General features: G+C 36.5%; 1 pseudogene; it reads left to right on the top strand.

Moving 5' to 3' along the window:
* The first annotated feature begins 8,877 nt into the window (after positions 1-8,877).
* Positions 8,878-21,933, top strand: LOC138382443 (KH domain-containing, RNA-binding, signal transduction-associated protein 1 pseudogene; annotated as a pseudogene).
* Positions 21,934-24,094: the final 2,161 nt, after the last annotated feature.

Genomic DNA, 24,094 nt, shown 5'->3' with positions numbered 1-24,094 from the left:
GAAATATTCAGGAGAGAGAGAGAGAGAGAGATTCATATAAATATATCTAATTGATATTTATCTATAATTGATACTTATACATAATTTAAGTACATTAATTTATATAAATTCAAAATTAATATAAATATAATTTTTTTATAATAGGCTGGCAGGCTGAAAACTCTAGAGGGGAGTCTGAAGCTGAAGTTCACAGGTAGAATTTCTTCCTTCTTAGAGAAACTTCGGTTTTGTTATTAAGAATTTCCAACTGATTGGAGGAGACCCACCCAGATTATTGAAAATAGTCTCCTTTACTTAAAGTCAGTTAAATGCAAATGTTAACCATATCTACAAGATACCTTCATAGCAACATCTAGATTCATGTTTAACTAAATAACTGGGTGCTATAGCCTCTCCAAGTGGACACAGAAAAGAAGCCATCACAGTCTCTATTCTTGTGGAGCACATATTTTTGTAGGAGAATACAAAAAAAAACATTTTTAAATGTAAATATCACCCTTCAGGTGGTGATGACTACTAAGAAGAATGAAGCAGAATATATGGACCAGGAGTGATGGGAGGTGCCATTGTAACCAGGGCTGGGAGGCAGGTCATGGATATATTCAAGCAGCTGATCTTTCCATTGAGACCTGAACAAAGCCAGAAAGAGAGCTGGGTGGATCTCAGTGGAAATGATTCCAGGCAGATGGCCCAGAGGTTCAGGGACCTGCTTAAGGCTGAGAGAGGAGCCGAAGCAGCAAGGAAAGAGTGGAGGAAATGAGAGCAGATGGCAACATGAGGTTGGATTAGGACCTTTTAAGCAAGTTAAGGATTTTGGATTATATTTTTAGTGACAGAGAAAGCAGTTAAATTGTTTCAATCTGAAAAGTAATTTGACTTTTTAAAAAATGGACTGCTTTGGTTGTTGGGAGAGAGAAGACCATGGGCATCTGGAGTGGAAGCAGGAAACACATGGGGCAACTGGTTCTCTGTCCAGGAATGGAGGAGCATTGTGGTGACAGAGATCGTGGTGGAACTGGAAGGTAGAGTCAACAGGATTTGCTTCCTAGATGTAGCACACGTAAGAAAGAGAAGTCAAAGTTGGCTTGATGTTTGGCCTGAGCAACTGAATTAGTAAAATTGCCATTTGCTGAGAATACAAAAGACTAGAAAGGGGCAGATTTGGGTTTGGGAGGATGAGAATTCAGGAGGTCTAATTGGGAAATGTTAAAGTGTCTATCGGACACCCAAGTGGAAATGCTGAGTAGGCTGTTGGCATCTGGAGTTCAGGAGAGAGGTCAGACTGTAGATGTAAATTTAATAGTTACCAATGTGAATATATAGGGAGGAGTGTGAAAGAACAATCGATAGGTATAATGGGTATAAAGGGGTAACTTATGACAGAGGATTAGCGAGACTTAACAGTGAGATAGGGTAGCATAGACGTCAAGGTTTCTAACATTAACAACTTACACGCTTGCCTCACTTGATTACTGTGAGCTCCTTTGGAAAAGAAACTGTGCCGTATTCATTTTGGATGCTAAGCACACAGCTAAGCAGCCAGCACATGATGGCTTCTTGGTAACTATTTATTGAATGAATGAATGAGTTAATGAATTGAAAGGAATTGTAATGCTAAGAGCTAGTGCTAGCAGTTAGAAAACAGCTACATTCATATGATAGAAAGTTTTCAAAAAATTATGGAAACCTCTGATTAATAGAAGATAAATATAGGATATATGTTGCTAAACATCATATGAGATGTAAAAATTAAAAGGTACAATGATTAGACGGGCTCAGTAGTACATCCCTGCTACTTGGGAGGCTAAGGTGAGAGGATCACTTATGCCCAGGAATTTGAGGCTGCAGTGAGTTATGATTGAGTCACTGCACTCAAAAAAAAAAAAAAAAAAGATACAATGACTGAATGATTGTCCTCAAGGAACAAACAAACAACAGGCATTGAATGAATGAATGAGAAAAACAAAATAATGAATGGTAGAATAATTTAAAGGTGCAGATGATTAATTCCAACTAAAGTAATCATGCACTGCCCTATAGAGGAGGTAAGATTTCAACTGCAACTTTAAGAATAATTAAGCTTTTGTAACTAGTGTTTGAAGAACAACATTTTAGACAATACATATTCCATTTATATGAAAAAATGCCTTTTCTCACTGGTATTCTAAAACAGTGAACTAAAACATTAAAAAAGTATACATTTTTCTCTTAAATTTAGATTTTTTTAAAAAAATACCTATTGCTAGTGAAGAGTTGTGGTAGTTAGAGAATAAAGTATTGTAACCCTTCTGGAAAGCAATTTAGCACAATGCTTTAGGAGTCTTACCAGTAGTCATTGATCCTGTACTTACACTTCCAGGAAAGTGTCCTAAGGAAATAATGAGGAATATAATTAAAGATCTAAATATAAAGACCTACAGTGTTCTATATAATAGCTAAGACCCAAAAAGATAATTCACAGTCAACAAAAAAGAAATGGACAAATAAGGAATGGTTCTTACAATGGAAAATTATGCAGCATGAAAAATAATTTTGGGCAAGGCGTGGTGGCTCATGCCTGTAATCCCTGCACTTTGGGAGGTCAAGGTGGGAGGATTACTTGAGGCCAAGTGTTTGAGACCAGCTTGAGGAACACAGTGAGACCCTGTCTTCACAAAAGATAGAAAAACGTAGCGAGGCACGGTGGCATGCACCTGTAATCCCAGCTACTCGGGAGGCCGAGACAGGAGGATCCTTGAGCCCATGAACTTGAGGTTACACTGAGTTATGATGACACCACTGTACTTTAGCCTAGGTGACAGAGTGAGACCTTGTCTCAAAGTATAAAAATAGTCTTGATGATAGAGAAATTTTTTCAATATAATAATAAATTTTTTAAAGCATGGGAACTCCAATATATACTTTTTTAAGCTAATGAATAATTTTTTGAAGGGGAGATGAATTTTTAAAAGAATGGCCCTTTTAAGGGTTCCACCACCTGCCTAAAGAAAAGACAATATTTCACCTTGCTGAGACGAATAATAGCATTGCTAAGTAAGTGATCTCTGAATGTAACCACAATAGTAGCTTTTCTATAGTCTGTCCTAACTTTCTGCAAAGCAATGGTAAAAAGCAAAAATCAAATAAAATGAACAAGCAAATAAAAATCTCACTTGGATTACAAAACAGTAATATTAGAGATTAAAAAATATTAAATATACCATGAGTCTGTCATTGTCCTCAATGCAGGAATTAACAAATTTATTAAAAATGAGTTTGGGCACTTTGACGCCAGGCTCATGGTCTTTAACTCATCAAAGTGGCTATTTGATGAGTAAAATATTTTAATATTTTACAGTGTTGACAATTGTTGAAGCTGGATAAAGGTTACATGGAGATTTATTCCACCATTCTGTTTAATTTTGCGTATATTTTTATCATGAATTTCCTTCATGATAAAAATTGAAAAACAAAATACTTTACATGAAATAAGTTAAGGTATGTCTAAATCGTAATGATTAATTTCCTAAAACTTAAATTCTGAACTTTTCTCAATGACTATATGTACAATTGTCCAGTTAACAAAGTTTGAAAATACAAGACAGTTATTTAAACAAAAATAAACAATAAAACACCTATGTAAATATGTTTGCATAGGTATAAACTGTATGTGCATCTGAAGCATTATTTACTATATTGTAGATATTATTTTCTAATCATTGACATGTATCAAATTTTGCATTGGAAGAGGGCTTCGTCTGCTGTAGAAAATCTGTATCATATTTACAGATTCATTTTTAATAAACTAGCATTTTATTTTAGTCAACAATTTTATCTTGATAAGCAAACTAATTCTACTAGGCACTTCCTTGTGTGGTTTTATTATTAAATTTATCTGTAATTTGACAAGCTGTTTGATTTTCCACATTAATATACTTTAATTACCACAAAATAATAAAAATATTTTAGAGGTATAAGAACCTTAAAAGTCATTTAAACTATGAAATAATTATGGGCAGGGCCAATGACTTTTCAACATTACATCTCTAATTGTGGGCATTCAATAAAAATGTGTTGAGTTGAGCAGATTTAGTCTATTTTCCCATCTAGTGTAGTGTTCCTGCTCGGAATACTCCTGACTGATCCATGGATTAGTCTCTATGCAAATCCTTCCCGTGAAAAAGAGCTCATTAAATACCTCTGTGTTATTGTAGTTTTTCAGGGATGTTATTACAAAGTACCCCAAACTGGGTGGTTTAAAAACAATGGAAACCTGTTGTCTCACAGTTCTGGGAAGTGTGAAATCAAGGTGTCAGCAGGGCCACGCTGCATCTGAAACCTGTAGGACAGAGTCTTTCCTTCCCTCCTCCCAGCTTCTTTCTGCTGGTTGCTGGGAATCCTTGGCCTTCCTTGGCTCACAGCTGCAGCACTTCAATCTCTGCCTTGTCACATGCCACTCTTCTAAGTCTCTGTGTCTTCACATAATATTCTTCCCTTTTGAGTCTGTGTCTATGTTTCCTTCTACTTACAAAGACACCAGTCATATTGGGCTAGGGCCCTAATGACCAACCTCTTCTTAATTTGATTAGATCTTCGAAAGCCTTATTTCCAATAAGAACACATTGGCAGGTACTGGGGGTAAGGACTTCATACACTTTTGAGGGATATAATTCAAGCCATAACACTAACACACAGGATAATGCGACACAGGTAATTGCAGAAAGTGGAAAGTGATCTTTGGCCAGTCTCTCAATTCTCTAGGATGAGGTTTTCTCATTTTTAAAGTAATAGAAATAAATTGCATAATAATAAAAGACAGTAACATCTACTGGGGGCTGACCATGTGCTAGGCATATGTTTTAAGCACTGTAAAGTAATATTACAACTCATTGAGTCCTCATAAAGACTCTACTAGCTAATATGTCCAGTCCTATTTTATGGTTATATATCTGAGGTATAGAGAGGAATAGTAGCTTTTCCAAGGTCACACAACTAGCAAATGGTGAAATTAGGGCAACAAACTCAAGCAGTCTACATCTTTTAGATATTGACTAGATTAGATAGCTTATTCTGAGTCTGGGATCCTTGCTTCAAACTTTCACCATTGCTTTTAGTCCCACCTTTGGACTCCTTCCATACGAAAGGCCTTCAAAGATTCCAAGATAGCTATTATAGTCCCATGAGGCCTTTTTTCCTTCAAGATAAATATTATAAGTTCCTTCACCCAGTTTTTTATGTTGAATCACTTCTAAATCTTTCAATTTGAATAATCTTGAGTTGACTATGCAGAATGTCGGAATTATAATTGTTTACATTACCTGGCTCTTAACTAAAACTCATATATGTATAGACAAAACTTCTGGATTACCCAGAATTCACAAATTTTGTGATGTGAATTGAATAAATGTATTTTTATAGATTCCTCATGAGTATAGCTAGAGTGAATAAAGCTTCGTGACACATATTGATATTACTATTCTACTTTGAAGGCTAGGCAACTCTGAATATTTTAAAGGATTCCTAGTAACTATTACTTCCCCATTTGTGATAAAAAAAGGTCAAGTAAAATAGATTTGAAGAGCCTCGGGGATTATTTTCATGTAAAATTGCAATACCCCATTTTATATCACTTCTCTGTTCACAGGAGATTTCTGAGAGGATTTAGTCAAACACGAAACTCTTTGTTCTATTTGTAAGTAATGTATTTTTATTTCAGAATCAAATCTAATATGCTACTTTCTATATTTGGATCTTAAAAAATAGCTCAAAAGTCTCTTAAATCTTCATTTGGATCCACATACATGTGTCTGCAATTGGATTAGATAAATTGGAACTTCAGGAAAATGAGGTAGAGCTAAACTATTTCATGGTCTGGTTTCTTATTAAGAAATAATATAATTTTATCATGGGTCCATAGTGCCCTGGTGCTAGACAAATGCTGACGCCAACTGTAGGCTTTTATCAAAAATTAAACTTTGACAGAGAGCCAAGATTCTGGTTTTCGGCTAAGATGCTTTATATCTATGGCAGCTTTGTACTTCATGGACTAATTGCCATAATACATGATTATTGATGCAGAATCCTCCATGGGTTCCTTTTGGTCTAGTAGACTTGCATATTAAAAATTAAAGCTTTAACATATTCGATACTACAAGTGACTACCTTGTCAGAAATTTTCACACTTAAACCCTGACAGCCTCATCCCCCTGAAGTAAGAACACCCTTCCCTTTCCTCTGTTCCTCCACCCACTCTTCTGCCTGCATACTATTAATATTGCTCAGACTGTCAGATCCTGGCATCTGGTAAATCCAATTTTTACTGGCCCAGAGCATGTACTAATTATATCCTACAGCTAATTAGAAAGCATCCTCTTTGCTAGAGAACAGTTTATTTAGCTCATCAATGAATGAGACTTGGTTTGAATCTTGATTTAAAAATCAAAGGGAAATGGAAATGGGATGAGGTGGAGGGAAAGATATTCTTCATAAGCAGAAATCCTCATTAATTAAAATTTAAAAATAAATATAGATTCTGCACAAGGGCTAGAAGGACAAGATTTTAGACTTAAACACTAGAATTAGAAAAATTAAAGAATATATTGAAACTTCAAGAAACTTACAAAATATAGAAATATGTTATTTAAAAAATCTCAAAATAGTCATAGTAGACAGTGACCTAATTGGAACATGAGTCATATTCCTTAGAAAAAGATTGGGAAGGTTGTGTTTTATTGATGAATGTTTCATGAATAACATGCACGATTCAATACTTATGCTTAGGTTATATTATTTTGAACAATGAAATTTCTGTAATCTATATTTATGTTAATTATTTACATAGGATTTATTTAAAAATGTATAGTTTTTCACATTACCTGGGCTTTACCATGAATTTGGAGGTGACAATAGGTAGGCATTAGCCATTGAAATATGTACCTAATAGCCCAGTTCATTCACTTTTTTTTCCTCTTTATCCTCACAGCCAAATCTGATCACCACACATAGCAGAGAAAGACATTTTCATGCTAATTTTCAAAATTACTACCAATTTACCATGACTAATTAAAATGTGAGACTCCATAACATTTTAGGTCAGTGGTTGTCCACCCTAAATGCATTTTAGAATCGTCTTGGAAAGCTTTTTATTTTACTTTTTTTTTTTTTTTCTTTTTTTAGACACAGTCTCACTCTGTTGCCCAGGCTAGAATGCTGTGTCATCAGCCTAGCTCACAGCAACTTCGAACTCCTGGGCTCAAGCAATCATTCTGCCTCAGCCTCCCAAGTAGCTGGGACTACAGGCATGCGCCACCATGCCTGGTTAATTTTTTTTTCTATATATTTTTAGTTGTCCAGCTAATTTCTTTCTATTTTTTAGTAGAGACGGGGTCTTGCTCTTGGTCAGGCTGGTCTTGAACTCCTGAACTCAAACGATCCACCCGCTTCAGCCTCCCAGCGAGCTAGGATTACCAGCGTGAGCCACCGCGCCCGGCCTAGGAAAGCTTTTTAAAAATATCCAATATTGTCCCCCATTTGCCACGCTACACACTGATTTATTCAGAATTTCTGGGCATGGGACCCAGGAACCACCTTTCTTTGAAGTCTCCCAGTGATTCAAGTGTGCCTATAGGATTGAGAATAATCATTCTATGGAATATTTAGTCCCAAAAGACTGAGAAGGCTTGAGAAAAGTTTATTGAACTGCTTAAGAAACAGATAAAAGTAAAAGATGAAAATAATTAGTTATGTCAGCTTGGACAAACTCACAGATAATGTCTGTGTCCTACAGAGGAGAGTTTTGTAAGGGGTAGATGGATACCTCTGAGAAGCTGATGATGGACTTCTCCCTCAAAAAGCACACGTCCACAAACACATGAAACTGGCATGGAAGGTGACAGGTGATATGTTTCACAGAGAATCAGAATCTCAAGAGAAATATCCCTGAACCCTGAAAAATCCCTGAATCACTGAAAGAAGAATTGTTCTCAAAGATGGAAGAGCTAAACTCAAGAAATGACGTCTCAAAATTATACATACTGGACCATGTAGGCAAAGATTATATTGACAAGTAATGATCTGTAAGATATAAAAACTTTCCCCAATGACATTCATTATTTTTGTCTTATTTTAAGAAAATAGATATACGAGCTTCCTGGGAAGACCTAATTCTTTCCTGAATTTAACAGGTTTCCCTCCTGATTACCAACTCAGCACCCAAACGAAGAGGACTCATGCATTGCTTATTCTAATGTAGCTTCCTGCTCCATTTTCCAAAAAGAGTTTTACAAATTCTATCTATTCCGTTTCCTTTAAATGATATTAGACTGATGCTGCTAAAGCAGACCCCCAAATGTTAAAGTCCTTTAGATTTCAACCTCAAATTACTAAAGGGTATAGTAGCTATCCACTTCCAGATCTTTTTATAGTTTAAGTTTTATTTCATTCTTTCTCTCTACAATCTCCACTCAATGCTCTCTGATTTTCTTTGAGCCATTCTTAGATGATCTCATTCAAATCATGCTCTTTAAATTTCCTCAATTCACCTTTCCATATTATAACCCCATAAGTGTAACTTAGGTGTTAAAATCAGCTCTGAAGTTATTCTTAACTATATTCACCCAGCCTAATAAATCCTAGACTATTCTATGCTTTTTCTTAAAGACAGAATTATCAACTCATCAGGTAGTCTGAATCAAAGGATTCCTTAGAAGTTATAACATTTAAATCCATTAGTCTGCATAAGTAGTCCAAGATATATCAATACTTTTTTAAAAGTTAAGAATATTTCAGGATTCCTATTCATGCTGTTTTAGTGTTTTTTTCACTCAATTCATTTTCCTTGGTATTGTTATTAATAGACAAGCAGCAGACTAGGCCCCTATCAGTGCCACACTAAACAGCATGGCGCACGCTTCCAGCACAGGCAAGAACGAAGAACGAATAAAAAGACTAGAAAGGTAAAATCTACAAGAGAAAAGTATATATCTCTATAAAAATGTATCTACATAGAAATGTATTGCAGAGGATTGATGAAAAAAGTTTTCCATCAAACAATGGAACATCTAAGGAATACTGAGGAAGTGGTACCCATAGCATGGTGCTTCTTGTTTCCATTTTTTTTTTGTTTTGTTTTGTTTCATTAGTAAGTGGTGAGTTGGATTGGAGATTAAAATATCTATGTCTCCAAACAACACAAAAACTTCATTTAAATCACAACTAAAATCTTGGTCCTCTGGTAACTAGATTTAATTTTATTACAGCCATTAATACTGACTAGTGCCCTTAGGTGAGTTCTTATTATGGAACACTTAGGTAAGCTTATATGGGAATGACTTGAAATTAGGCCACCTACATTGAAACTGATGTATGTTTGTATACTTATAAATACTATAATTTACTCTCCTTTCCCTAAATGGATACATTTATTTGTTCAGATATAGTTTACATTTTATTCTATATAGTTTCATATATAGATAATGATTGAAAAAAAGTATGAAGCTTGGATCATCCCAAAGGTATCCCTAAGGAGCAGAAAAGCAATTATACAGTGTCTAAAATGTTGCACACAGTATATGTTTATTAAATATTTAAAGACAGGCAGTGGAATTCAGAATCACTCTTGCCAAAATATCCAACCTAGTTCAAAAGAGCATTATGTAAGTTGGATAAAACTTACCAAGAATTTCTGAAGAATATATTTTTATCCAAAATACCATATCTTTCATTATCAAAATGTCCTTTGGTGCTTTATAATTATCTAAAAAATTATATGATACCAAAATGTGAGACATTATGTAACTATAATTTTTCACTTCTTATACAATGTTTATAAATAGAATGTATCAAATTTGAATTTCTTCACATATCTAAGCTCAAATACTAAGACTCTTTACTTGATACTAAGAATTCTTAGCTCAAATATTAAGAAGTAAAATAGTATTTTATAACACTAAGATCAAATTATGACTCTTCCATAATGCACTATACTGCCCTATACCCATGAGTAACCACTTTTGAGAGACTCGGTGTGCAGTAGGAGTTCGGAGCCCAGTCAACAGACCGTAATTACATTAGTCAGTGATCTGAAGCCTGTGACTCAAGGAACAGCTTACCACGTTATTAGTGACTGGCAGTGAAGGCTAGAAAAGAATGTGTAAAAATTAGAACAATAAAATCAGAAATAAAAACCAGTGTTTGTCAAGGAGGTTCAAGGTAGAAGAATTATAGCTGCAGGATCTAAGATCTTACTCAAGTTCAGATTTGGGTACTATCAAGAATACAACCCAAAAATTATGTGTTCAAACTATTTTGGGTTGGATTTATTTGCAGGAGTTTTAAATTTCTATAACCTAAGCTACCAGCAGGACCATTTTAACTGATGGCAGCTACTGTTTGCCAATTTCAAGCTTGAAACATTAAAACATAAATAACATTAAAAGAGGCAATTTAATAGGAATAACCATCAATATTTGATTTACACAAAAAGAACCATCTCCCACCCCTCATCAACTAGATTTCTCAATACAACTAGATAAGTAGTGTTACCTGCAAGTCATTGGTTAAAAGAAACAACTAAATATGTGTGCGTGTGTGTGCGTGTGTGTATGTGTGTTATTTTAGTTCATAGAGGCTGTTAGAATAAAATACTTTGGACAGGGTAATTTATATACAACAGGAATTTACGAGTTTATTTCTCACAGTTCTGGAGGCTGAGAAGTCCAAGATCAAGGCGCTAGCAGATGCAGTGTCTGGTGAGGGCTCTCTCTCTGCTTCAAAGATGGCACCTTCTCGCTGCACCCTTATATGGTAGAAGGAGAAAACAAGCTCCCTTGGGCTTCACTTTAATATCACTAATCCAATTCATGAGGGCCCCATCTTAATGACCTAGTCACCTCCTAAAGGCCCCCCTTCTTAATGCCAACACACTTGGGAATAGTTTTCAACCTATGAATTCTGGAGGAACACAAACATTCAGAATATAGCATCTCTTAAAGGCCTTATCTCCTAATGCCATCACCTTGAGGGTTAGAATTTCAATATACAAATTTGGGGCAGCACAAACTTTCAGACCATTATATGAATTTTTTCACAGTAATACATGTAACATGTATAGTAATATAATATATATGATACGCACTATATATTTATAATCTAGTCATAGTATTAATTAAAAGAAATAATCATCTATTTAAATCAGCCAGCAGCCTAGTAGAACAAATCACGTATATCAGGGTGGATTTCAAATGTGGGGAAAAGAACAATCTTTGTTTGCAACATAAAAGAAACTATGCCTGGTTGGAACTCGGCCATACCACTAAGCGATCTACTGATAACTGGTGGCTCAAAGTGCTGCTCTCATCAGATTCCGTCCTTTGGTAGTACTATACACACTTTGATGCTGAGATAACGTGTGCAAGATACAATGGGAGCAGAAATTGCTCCCTTGATTTAACCAGTAGTTATTTATGAATGTCTAGAAATTGTAGTTATTTGCAGATCCTCATTAATAACACCTCAAACTATTTCTGCAAAGGCAAATGCACTTTGACATTCAATATTTTTCCACAATTATTTGAATTCCCTCTGAACAGAAGTAGAAAATAGGTCATCCTACCCACGGTTCAAATAACAAGACAGTTTATTTTAGAATTATGATGGGAGCCAATAGTTTTGGTGTTCTAAGAAACAAAATTTCTCCCCCTTCCACAATGTAAAATACCAAAATAACGTTCCTTTTTCTTCAAGGATATTGTGCAAAAGATAGTTCTATGTTTAAAAATCCCTTAAGCATTCCAGACTCTATCTGTGAAATTTAGCTGCTCAAACTGAAAAATAAGATCTATAAAACCTAAGAAGCAGTGATAGAGGAAACTGGAAAATCATAACCACAGTGACAGTTCTAAAGGAAGAAGTGGCAGAAAATAGAACCCTCCCATTTGTAATATTAGTTATAAGTTAGGTTACACTTGATGCATTTTGGACATTCACCAAATAGCTGCTTATTCAAAGTATTTGAAGGACTCTAGATAAGCCTGCAAATGAGGTAAAGTACCATAAGCAGCACCTTTATTCACCCACTTCTGCTCCTTCATCCCTCGATAATTTCTTGGACTCAATTCTATTCTTATCTGCCCAGTGTCCCCACAGGATCTTGTCATATCTTGTCTGTCATTGTCAACATGTCATTTTGTCAAGTCTTTATTGTCTATTTTCTTCACAAAAGTATACCTGTCCTGAATTCCATTTTCACAGAACATGTCAGTTAGTGGTATTCTACCCTGAATAACTTTTATTTGTGCACTCTCTTAAAGAATCTGTGTTCACTGAGATTAAAATAAACATTTTCCTGATTCTGAGAAAGATAATGTATTTAGACTATCTATACTATTTAATTATTCATATATGAACAATATATTCCTATTTTCTCCTCCCTCTCTCCCTCCCTCTTTCTTTCTTTCTCTCTCTTTCTTTCTTTCTCTCTCTCTTTCTTTCTTCCTTTCTCTCTCTCTCTTTCTTTCTTTCTTTCTTTCCACATGAAACTGTTTCTTGAACAAACTATTTCTTATTTGTCTTTGAACCAGTACCTAGTAATAGCACATGGCAGTTACTCAATAAATGTTGATTGAACTTAACAAAATCACCTTGAATTTAGTCCATAGTTGTATATCATTGATAAAAAAAAACACTTGCCCTAGATAATGACTAATAAATCTAAAAATTTAATTTTAAGTTTATTGTTTAGCCATCAATGAACAAAATCCTTGCCACTACTCCATGAAGAGCAAATTACTTATTTGCCCTCCATGAAGGATACTCAACATCATATCAAAGCTTGTAATGCTCCAGCATCTATTTATATGACTTTCATCCTGAGGATTTATATTCGAAATGGTTATTTGGTTTCATTGTTCATTTGCTTAAAACATACAGCATGCTTGTCAATGGGCTTTGATTTCAATCAGTCTTGGAGATTCCTCCTTACCTGCTGGCTCATGCCAAAAGTTAATTTTATATATGCCACACAACCTATATTCCAAGTTGGGCACCCCACTCCCACAATCACACACACACACACACACACACACATGCACGTGCATGTGTGCACACACAAACACTGTATTAGGGTTCTCCAGAGAAACAGATCAGGAAGTGTGTGTGTATACACGTACATATATATATGTATATATATAAAAACATACACACATACACAGAAGGGAAGACAGAGAGAGGTTTTAAGGAATTGGCTCTTGTGATTATAGAGGCAAGTCCAAAATATATGGGATAGCCCAGCAAGCTGTAGACCTAGAAAAGAGTTGCAATCTGATTCCAAAGGCAGTCTGCTGGCAGAATTCTGTCTTGCTTGGGAGGTCATTCTTTTTTCTATTAAGGCCTTCAACTGATTGGATGAGGCTCGTCCACATTATGGAGAATAATCTCCTTTATTCAAATTCTGCTGATTTAAATGTTAATCTCTTCCTAAAAGTATCTTCATAGGTACACCTAGGATCATATTTGATCAAACATCTGGGTATCATGGCCTAGCCATATTGACATATAAAATTAACCATCACATATTCCAAGCATTTGGGTTCTACTATACTGCTTTAAAAGATGAAGAAACTTAATTTTGTTCATATAATAAAATACTTAATCAGTCTTTCTGTAAGGATGACCCAATTTTCCTTGTTAATCATTAATAAGCAATCAGTAAAGGGACAATAGATATCTTTGATTCCATATTTTGATTCTGATGGAATTACCTTTAAACACAAACATGTGAAGCTTGTAGAAATAAGTTGCTAGCATAAAGGCTGTCATACTTTATGGTACATACTAGAAGAATCTGCACTTCTTATAACATTTGTTTCTTAACTAGTTACCATAAAACTTCTTTATTATAGGGCCCATAAAGCATTTTTACCTCCTAAATTCAATTCTAAATGTAGCCATTAAGCACCTACAATGTACCCATTTGTAATGTTATAATATTAATAGCAATTATGATACCAACTCTAGCCAGCAAGAAGACGGTGAGATGCAATGAAAATATGAAAGAAACTGTATACTGTAATCTTCTTAGTGATGATAGAATTCTCTTCTTTATATACACAAGCAGAATATATGAAGCCTTGTCCTTCCAGTTAAACTAATAAAACATGCTTTCTCTGACAATACAAAGTTCCAGTAAAGAAAGATATATAAGGTGCTTCTCGCTTCCCACAGCCATTTTCCTAGAATGTACCTCAGGTCATGTCAAGTAACTGCTCAAAGGTCTTTGATAGAGCCTCGTGGTCAGTGAACTATACCAAATCCAACCTTTGACTTGTTTTCTACAGCCTGAGAACTAAAAATGGTTTTTGTATTTTCGAAAGGCTGTAAAAAAGAAAAGCAAAGAAGAATATGCGACAGACAATGTTTATGGCTGCAGAGCCTAAAATACTTACTGTCTGGCCTTTTACAGAACAAGTTAACAAGTTTGCCAACCCCTGGCCTGTAAGATGAAGTACAAAATCCACAACATGACATTTAACGACTTCTACACTATGAAGGCAAATTGATAGACTAACCATACTTCAAATGTTCTCTGTCCTGGAGAGTCCTTCTTTTCCTCTCCTGTCATCTAGATTCAGCTGTCCATCAAGGAACAGCTCAAGCTCATCGTCCCCACAGAGCTTTATCTGGCTATTGAGTTCCATAGTAATCTCCCTTTCTTGGAACTCCAACAGGCATGAATATTTGCTTCACTCACTGCTGATCATGCTTCTTTTTATGTACACATTTTTATCTAAACTTGTCTTCCCCAAAAAAGTGTAAGATCCTAACACGGTTTATTTTTAACAGTGTCATACAGATATTTAGTATCAGTATTCCCAGTTTTAAGGACTTTCAGCATCCTGCCAGTCTAATTTCTTATTAAGTAATAATTGATCAATATCATTCATGAATAATCACTATTGCCAAGTATTACCAAACTTACATACATTTTTTTCTTCATATAATCCTCACAAAATTTTAGGTAGTAAATGTAATTACCTTATATTTAGACATAAGATTATTAGTCCCTTTATAGGTAAGACTTAGATAGTTTTAAGTAACTTACCCATTTTACACCTTTATTAATTCAATCGATATTTATTAAGCTCTTAATATGTACCAGGCAGTGAACAAGACGTAGTCCCTGCCTTAAGGTTGTGACAGATTTTGGATTCAAACTCCACTGATATTTTAACCTCTACACTATATTATTTGGTACATTTTCTTTTTTGGCATAAAGAAACATAGCTTAGATCAAAATAGTTGCACTAGTTTTATAAGATTTAAAAGAGACTAAGAGAGTATGCAGTGTGCAAAGGAACACAGGAGCTAGAGCTGAGAGTGAAAGATAGGTTAAGAAAAGGAGAGAGAGAGAGAAAAAAAATTCTCCCAGTTTTTACAATTAAAAAAATGTTTATAGAGCTTATATAATTGTAGCAGAGAAACTTTTTGAAGATTTGGTTTGTGGTTAATATTTAAATCATTCAGTCACTCAACAAGAAAGTAATTATGAGTTCTAGGTTCTATAAGGAAGGTAAATTTCATAGAGTTCCTTTGCGATATTCAATTTGACAATGATTTCTTGGATCTGACACCAACAGCAAAGACAACAAAAGTGAAAACTGATACATTAGACCATATTAGAATTAAAATTTTCTGGGCATCAAATAAACAATCAATAGAGTGAAAATGTGACCCATGGAATGGAGAAAATATTTGCAAATCACATGTATGAAAAGGAGTTAATATTGAGACTATATAAAGAACTCCTATAATTCAACTACAACAAAAAACAGATGACCCTTAGGGTGTCAGGATGGCCGAGTGGTCTAAGGCGCCAGACTCAAAAAACAGATGACCCAATTTAAAAATGGGAAAGAGACTTGAATAGAAATTTCTTCAAAGAATATCTACAAATGACCAACAAGCACATGCATATATGCTCAATAGCACTAATCATTAGTGAAATGCAAATAAAAAGCACAATGAGCAATAAGATACTACCTAATTGCTCATATTAGGATGGCTACTATAAAAAAAAAAAACGATAACCAGTGTTGCCAAAAATATGGAGAAATTGGAACCCTTGAGCACTGTTGGTAGGGATTTGAAATGGTGCACCTGCTATGGGAAACAGTATGGCATTTCCTCAAAAAGTTGAAAATTGAATTACCATATGACCCAAAATATTAATACCACTTCTGGGTATATACCCAAAAAAACCGAAAGCAGGATCTCAAAGAAATATTTGTATACTCATGTCCATAGTGTAACCAGCTCCATGAACATAAATGCCTTTTTGTAGTCCTGTTATGTTTCCAGTTCCCAGGCCAGCAATATTGCTGACCATAATTTGGTAACTTTCTGTTTCAATGATCCTTTCCCTTTTGAGTTGTTTTTCAGAAATGGTGGAATTTTCTTGCAGCCATGAGATAACTACAAAGCCTTACACCACCTGATTGTTCAGAGAAGACAAGATAAGTGGCATTACACCACAAATCTTGCTTGAGGACCTGCTGAGCAACCTACTGTCCACCACCCACATGTACACAATGTTGAAAGGATGACCAATATTAAACCCTTGCTCATTATACTACCAAAATCTCTACCCTAGGTAGGTTTATCCTCCATTTTTCGATAATGCAATGTATGTGCCAGTATGTGCTAATATGACTTCTCACTCTGATTGCATGCCTTGAACTCCACCCTGAATGTGTAATGATGCTCGCTCACATCCTGAATTATTCATTTCACTTCTAAAAAGACCCCTAACCCCATCAGTTGGGGATATGGATTTGAGGCAGTTCTCCTATCTCCCAGTTGAAGTCATCTGCAAATAAACTCCTTTTCTTCCTTGGCAATCCTCATTGTCTCCATAGTTGGCTTTCTGTTATGGTAAGGAACCAAGCTAAGGGGAAAAAAACACTTTGTGGGGTCATGTGGTATTATTCACAATAGCCAAAAGGTGGAAGAAACCCAAGCATATACGAATGGTTGAATGAACAAACAAAATGTAATATATACATACAATGGAATATTATTCATCCTCTAAAAGGAAGGAAATTCTGACACACACTACAATATAGAGGAACCTTGAGGACATCATGGTAAGTGAAACAAGCCAATCGCAAAAAGACAAATACCACCTGATCAAATTTATATGAGGTAGCTAGAGTAGTTAAATTCATAGAGACAGAAAGTAGAACGGTGATTACTTCTAGGGGCTAGAGGTAAGGGGGAATGGAGGGTTGTTTAGTGTGTACTGAGTTTCAGTTTTGCAAGATGAAAAGAGGTCTGGGCAGGGCGCGGTGGCTCACGCCTGTAATCCTAGCACTCTGGGAGGCCAAGGCGGGTGGATCGCTCGAGGTCAGGAGTTCGAGACCAGCCTGAGCAAGAGTGAGACTCCGTCTCTACTAAAAATAGAAAGAAATTATATGGACAACTAAAATATATATATACAAAAAATTAGCCGGGCATGGTGGCACATGTCTGTAGTCCCAGCCACTCGGGAGGCTGAGGCAGTAGGATCGCTTAAGCCCAGGAGTTTGAGGTTGCTGTGAGCTAGGCTGACGCCACGGCACTCACTCTAGCCCGGGCAACAGAGTGAGACTCTGTCTCAAAAAAAAAAAAAAAAAGAAAAGAGGTCTGGAGATCGGTCATACAACAGTGTGAATGTACTTGGCACTACTGAGCTGTACACTTAAAAATGGTTAAGATGGTAAATGTTATGTTATGAATATTTCACCACCATTTGAAAATTTTAAAAATAAAATAAATAAACTTAATAGAGGTCTTCTCTTCCTGCCCTAAAGGAATTTTCACCACATTAACAATACTTAAAATGATTGTCTGAGACTACAAAATCACAATTCCTACCCAAACTCAAGATTTCTAAAATAGACCAAGGGCTCAAGCACTTGAAAGATGTTAGAATATGTTTGTTTATACTTGTGGAAATTCTGAAAGGTTATTGCATTCTCCAGTAAGGTAAAAAAAAAAAAAATGCAAAAATTTACAAAATGTCTTTTCTATACCTTTTTCTGGAAAACAGTGACTTTGCTCTTGCACTAGAGGTTAAACATGAAATATCTCATGATTTATTAGTTCACCTCTATTCTGTTTTCTCTTGCTTTTTCCAATATAATAGAGAAACTAGGTAGAAACACAAATTTTTGTAGTTGTTTAAGAGATGAACCTGGTGCATTGACAGAAAGTAAACAGTGGATGGTGTCTGTCATTATCCTCCCATGTGACTTGAGCTGCTGCTGAAATTCATTAGGCATTTGAAGTTATTTCACATCATAAATTAGTCCAAATTTTCATGCCACAAAATAACCAAATCATCAAATGTTTGAATGTCTGTGGAAAACACAAGGGTTTATTAAGATGTAGTAAGGAATTTGTTTCTATGTCAAAGAAACTTTTTTTAAAAAGTTGAAAAGAGAGTTATGGACATAAAAAGTTAACTATCAATATAGGACTAAAAAGAGAAAGGAAATTAGGAAAAAGGACTTAAGGAAGTTCGTGTTTAATTGCAAATAAGGAGATTACCAAGGAAGGCTGTGGTTTTCAAGGAGGCCTCTGAGAGATTAGAAAAAATACCGAGAGATAGAGAGCGAGCGAGAGAGAGAAGAACAGGGGTTCTCAACTGAGGGCAATTTCACACTGCTGGGGATGCTTAGTAGGACCTGGAAAAATTTTGATTGTCACAATTGGGAGAAAATGTTACTAGTGTCCAGTGGGTGATGTCCAGTGGGTAGTGTCCAGGGATGCTGCTGAGTATCCTACACGCACAGGCCAGACCTCTCAACAGAGAATTATCTGGCCCACCATGTCAGTAGTGCTGAGGTTGAGGAACAATGGACTAGAGCTAAGCCGCTTGACAGAAAGGATTTTACTAAAGTGCTGAAGAATGGAGGTTACAAGACATGACAGAGGGAGGTGGAGAGCAGTAGGTACAGGGGACCCAAGTGCTGGAGCATCAAGGGCTGCTAAGTGGATTAAGTCAACTTCATTGAAAGACATCATACAGGTGTAGCCAGTCTTTAAGCACAGACTGGAAAGAGCAATGGAGCTCTGCTGTTACTAGATGTGAGACTCTGGACAAATATTTGGTTCCGCTGAGACTGATTTCCCTTATCCATTAAATGAAGATAGTAGTATTTACCTTTTATATTTGTTATTAAGGTCAAATGAAATAACTTTAAATGCCTCCCACTAAGGAAGGATGAGAGGAGACGATCAATAGGAGACAGGAAAATGCCCATTCCTTTAATCCTCTCATCCCTGAGGATTGCTGAGGTTCATTTTGCTGATTCTCATTTACTATTGCAATAAACAAAGGTGGATTAGTTCTGCCTTTATTGTCTGCCTCTGTTCTTTCATTCATTTATTCCACAACTATTTCTTCAGCGATCCTTCTTTTCAGGCACTGTTCCCTTCCGTTAAGAGAAAGATCATTTTCTTAAGAAAAAAAACCAAATTTATTAACAAAAAGAGTGGCAGGAAATCTTACAAAGTTTCTGAATGAATAAGGTAAGTTTCCTAATAAGAATCATAATGGATCCCAAGTCTAGAAACTCCTGCGATGGTACTTGCAATGTATCCTGAACTCTGTTGTTCTCTCCGAACACAATCAAATGCTCCTTGCTCAAGTTGAAAATATTTTTCTTTGCTATATCACCACGTTTTTTCATAAGCTTTTCCCCACATACAGAATGCCTTTGCTAAATCTATTGCTTATTTCAGTGGTATATAGATTGTCTCTGCTTGATCAAGCAAGCATAAGGTTGTTTATCAATACCTTGGCTGGGTTGGTGTCCACGTGTCCCTAGGCAGTGGTAAACATGAGCATTGGTCATGTTGGGAGTGGAAAGACAGGATGGGAGAGGGAAATCAATATGGCATGAGCCCCAGTCGCCTAAAAACAGCTCTGTGAGGACATAGAGTAGAAAATATTCAATGTTAGCCAAAATGAGAAGAAAAGGGTGTCATCTGGACTACTGGAGCTGTGACTTGAAAGATAAGCAGTTTCTCACCAAGTAGAAAAATCAAAGAAGAATATTCCAGGCAAAAGCAACATCTTGAAGATAAAAAGCTTTACAAGGAATAAACAGCGTTGGCAACTGTGGAGAACAACAGGTAGTTTACCTCAGCTTCATCGTGGGGTATGAGGAAGCGAGGGACAGGAGAGGCACACAGCCATGTAGATTGCACTGATGATGGTTTTTTCAAAAGGTTATGTAGGATTACTAAAGAATTTAAAAGAAGGTAATATCTTCTTCATATTTGTGCTTTCAGAAAAACTCTCTGGCTGCAATGTACAAGATGGTTTGGAAAAGGTGAGTCTAGAGTAGTACAGAATATCCCAACGTGGAGAATTCTTGACTTACAAACTTGATGTTGTGACTGTTGTCTCAGAGCAAATTCAAGTATAAGTATAGTGTCCTTGTACATGCTTTAATCTGCACATAACATTACCTGGCAGCAAAATCTCTTGCTTAGTGCATCAGTCAGGGTTCTCCGGAGAAACAGAACCAATGGATTGGATATATGGAAATACAACATATACATATAGATATATATAGATACAATCTATTGGATTGTGTGTATATATCCCATAGATTGATAGATATTTATTTATTTCAATTGGCTCATGAGATTAAGAAAGCAGGCAAGCCCCAAATCTATAAGGTGGGCCAGCAGGCTAGAAACTCAATGAACAGCAGGTGCAGTAGATCAAGTTCAAAGGTCATTTGCAGTAAAATTCCCTCATGCCCAGAGGAGGTTAGTCTTTTTGTTCTATTCATTTCTTCAACTGATTAGATGACGCCTGCCCACGCTGTGGCAGGCAACCTGCTTTACTCAAGATCCACTAATTTAAATGTTAATCTCATCCAGAAATTGCCCCACAGAAACATCCAGGTGTATCGTGTTAAGTGGAAGTATGACCTTATTACTGTCTTTATCTGGAGATTCAGTATGGTTTAAGGATATGCACATGTGTGGAAGTTAGTTAACAAGGGATGAACTTGTGACGGTTAATTTTACGTGTGAACTTGGTGGGCCTTGGTGCATAGATATGTGGTCAAACATTATTCTGGATGTTTCTGTACATGCCTTTGGGTCATGTATGCAGCAGTTGAGCTGGGAATTCAAATTCCTGAGCTCATTTTTTTTCTATCTTTACTTTGTCCAAATATGCCCACTTGAATATGGATCTGCATGTCTTCATTGAAGTCTTTGGACCCCCACGTGAGGCTTATGCTCTTATGGCCCATGCCATGGAGGAAGTCAAGAAGTTTCTAGTACCAGATATGATGGATGATATCTGCCAGGAGCAATTTCTAGAGCTGTCCTACTTGAATGGAGTACCTGAGCCTTCTCATGGACGTGGGGTGCCAGTGAGAGGCCGGGGAGCTGCACCACCCCCTCCACCTGTTCCCAGGGGCCGTGGTGTTGGGCCAACACATGGGGCTTTGGTGCATGGTACACCAGTAAGGGGAGCCATCACCAGAGGTGCCACCGTGACTTGAAGAGTACCACCCCCACCTACTGTGAGAGGTGCTCCAACACCAAGAGCACGAACACCGGGCATCCAGAGAATACCTTTGCCTCCACCCCCTGCACCAGAAACATATGAAGAATATGGGTATGATGTACATATGCAGAACAGAGTTATGAAGGCTACGAAGGCTATTACAGCCAGAGCCAAGGGGACTCAGAATATTATGACTATGGACATGGGGAGGTTCAAGATTCTTATGAAGCCATAAGGCCAGGATGACTGGAATGGGACCAGGCCATCGCTGAAGGCCCCTCCAGCTAGGCCAGTGAAGGGAGCATACAGAGAGCACCCATATGGACGTTATTAAAAGCAAACATGAGGGGAAAATATCAGTTATGAGCAAAGTTGTTACTGATTTCTTGTATCTCCCAGGATTCCTGTTTACCCGCAACAGACAAGTAATTGTCTAAGTGTTTTTCTTCGTGGTCCCCTTCTTCTCCTCACCTTATTCCATTCTTAACTCTGCATTCTGGCTTCTGTATATAGTATTTTAAAATGAGTTAAAATAGATTTAGGAATATTGAATTAATTTTTTTTCTTTTAAAATCAACTTTATTGTGATACAATTTTCTTTTTGTTTGTTTGTTTGTTTGTTTGTTTTTCAGCTCATTATGGGGGTACAAAAGATCAGGCTATATACATTGTCCATGCCTCCTCATCCCCCCGAGTCTGAGCTTCAATTGTGTCCATTCCCTAGACAGTGCACATCACACTCATCATGTAGGTGTGCACCCCTCCCCTTCCTCCACCCCATCCCCCCCAGTCAGAACTTGAAGCGTGTCCATTCCCCAGGCAGTGCACATCGCACTCATCTAGTAGGTATACACCCATCCCTTCCACCCAGCCGTGACCTCTGTCCGATACCCAATTGGTGTTAATCCCAAATGTGCACTCAGGGAAACCAGTTTGCTGGTGAGTACATGTGGTGCTTATTTTTCCATTCTTGGGATACTTCACTTAATAGAATGGGTTCCAGCTCTCTCCAGGAGAACCAAAGAGATGCCATATTGCCATTATTTCTAATAGCTGAGTAATATTCCATGGTATACATATACCACATTTTGCTAATCCATTCATGATTCGATGGGCATTTGGGTTGTTTCCACATCTTTGCGATTGTGAATTGTGCTGCTATAAACATTCAGGTGCAGGTGTCTTTTTTATAGAATGACTTTTGTTCTTCTGGGTAGATGCCCAATAAAGGGATTGCTGGATCGAATGGTAGGTCTACTTGAATCTGTTTAAGGTATTTCCACATTGCTTTCCACAGGGGCTGCACTAGTTTACAGTCCCACCAGCAGTGTATGAGTGTACTATCTCTCCACACCCACGCCAACATGCATAGTTTTGGGACTTTTTGATAAAGGCCATTCTCACTGGAGTTAAGTGATATCTCATTGTGGTTTTGATTTGCATTTCCCTGATGATTAGAGATGTTGAACACTTTTTCATATGTTTGTTAGCCATTTTTATATCTTCTTTTGAAAAATTTCTATTCATGTCCTTCGCCCACTTTTTGATAGGGTTGTTCGATTCTTTCTTACTTATTTTCCTGAGTTCTAAATAGATTCTTGTTATCAGTCCTTTATCTGATGTGTAGTATGAGAAAATTTTTTCCCATTCTGTAGGTTGTCTGTTTACTCTCGTGACTGTTTCTTTGGCTGTGCAGAAGCTTTTTAATTTGATCAGGTCCCATTTATTTATTTTTGTTGCTGCTGTGATTGCCTTAGGGGTCTTCTTCATAAATTCTTTGCCTAGGCCAATGTCTGTAAGAGTCTTTCCTACGTTTTCTTCTAGAATTCTAATAGTTTCTGACCTAAGGTTTAATTCTGTTAACCACCGTGATTTGATTTTTGTGAGAGGTGAGAGCTGTGTGTCCTGTTTTAGTCTTCTACATGTGGATATCCAGTTTTCCCAGCACCATTTATTAATTAAGGAATCTTTTCCCCAGAGTATGTTTTTGTCTGCTTTGTCAAAGATTAGATGGCTATATGAGGATGGTTTTATATTTGGATTTTCTGTTCTGTTCCACTGGTCTGCGTCCCTGCACTTGTGCCAGTACCAGGCTGTTTTAAGAACCACAGCCTTGTAGTAAAGTTTGAAGTCTGGCAAATTAATACCTCCCATTTTGTTTTTGTTGTTTAAGATTGCTTTTGCTAAATGGGGTCTTCTCTGGTTCCATACAAAGCATAAAATTATTTTTTCTATGTCTGTGAAAAAAGATGTTGGTAATTTAATAGGGATTGCATTGAATCTGTAGATAACTTTGGGCAGTATAGACATTTTAACAATGTTGATTCTACCGATCCATGAGCATGGTATGGTTTTCCACCTATTTACATGTTCTGCGATTTCCTTCCTCAGTGTTTCATAGTTCTCCCTATAGAGGTCTTTTACCTCCTTAGTTAAATATATTCCTAGGTATTTTATTTTCTTTGTTGCTATTCGAATTAATTTTTTAAGTGTGTAGATGCTTTTTTCTTTTGTTGTTTAAATATAAAGAGAAGTGTACCTTTT

This window comes from Eulemur rufifrons, chromosome 4 (assembly GCF_041146395.1).
Source record: "Eulemur rufifrons isolate Redbay chromosome 4, OSU_ERuf_1, whole genome shotgun sequence".
Classification (NCBI taxonomy): Eukaryota; Metazoa; Chordata; class Mammalia; order Primates; family Lemuridae; genus Eulemur; species Eulemur rufifrons.
The sequence above is the reverse complement of the archived record's forward strand: the minus strand, read 5'-3'. Positions and strand labels throughout refer to the sequence as shown.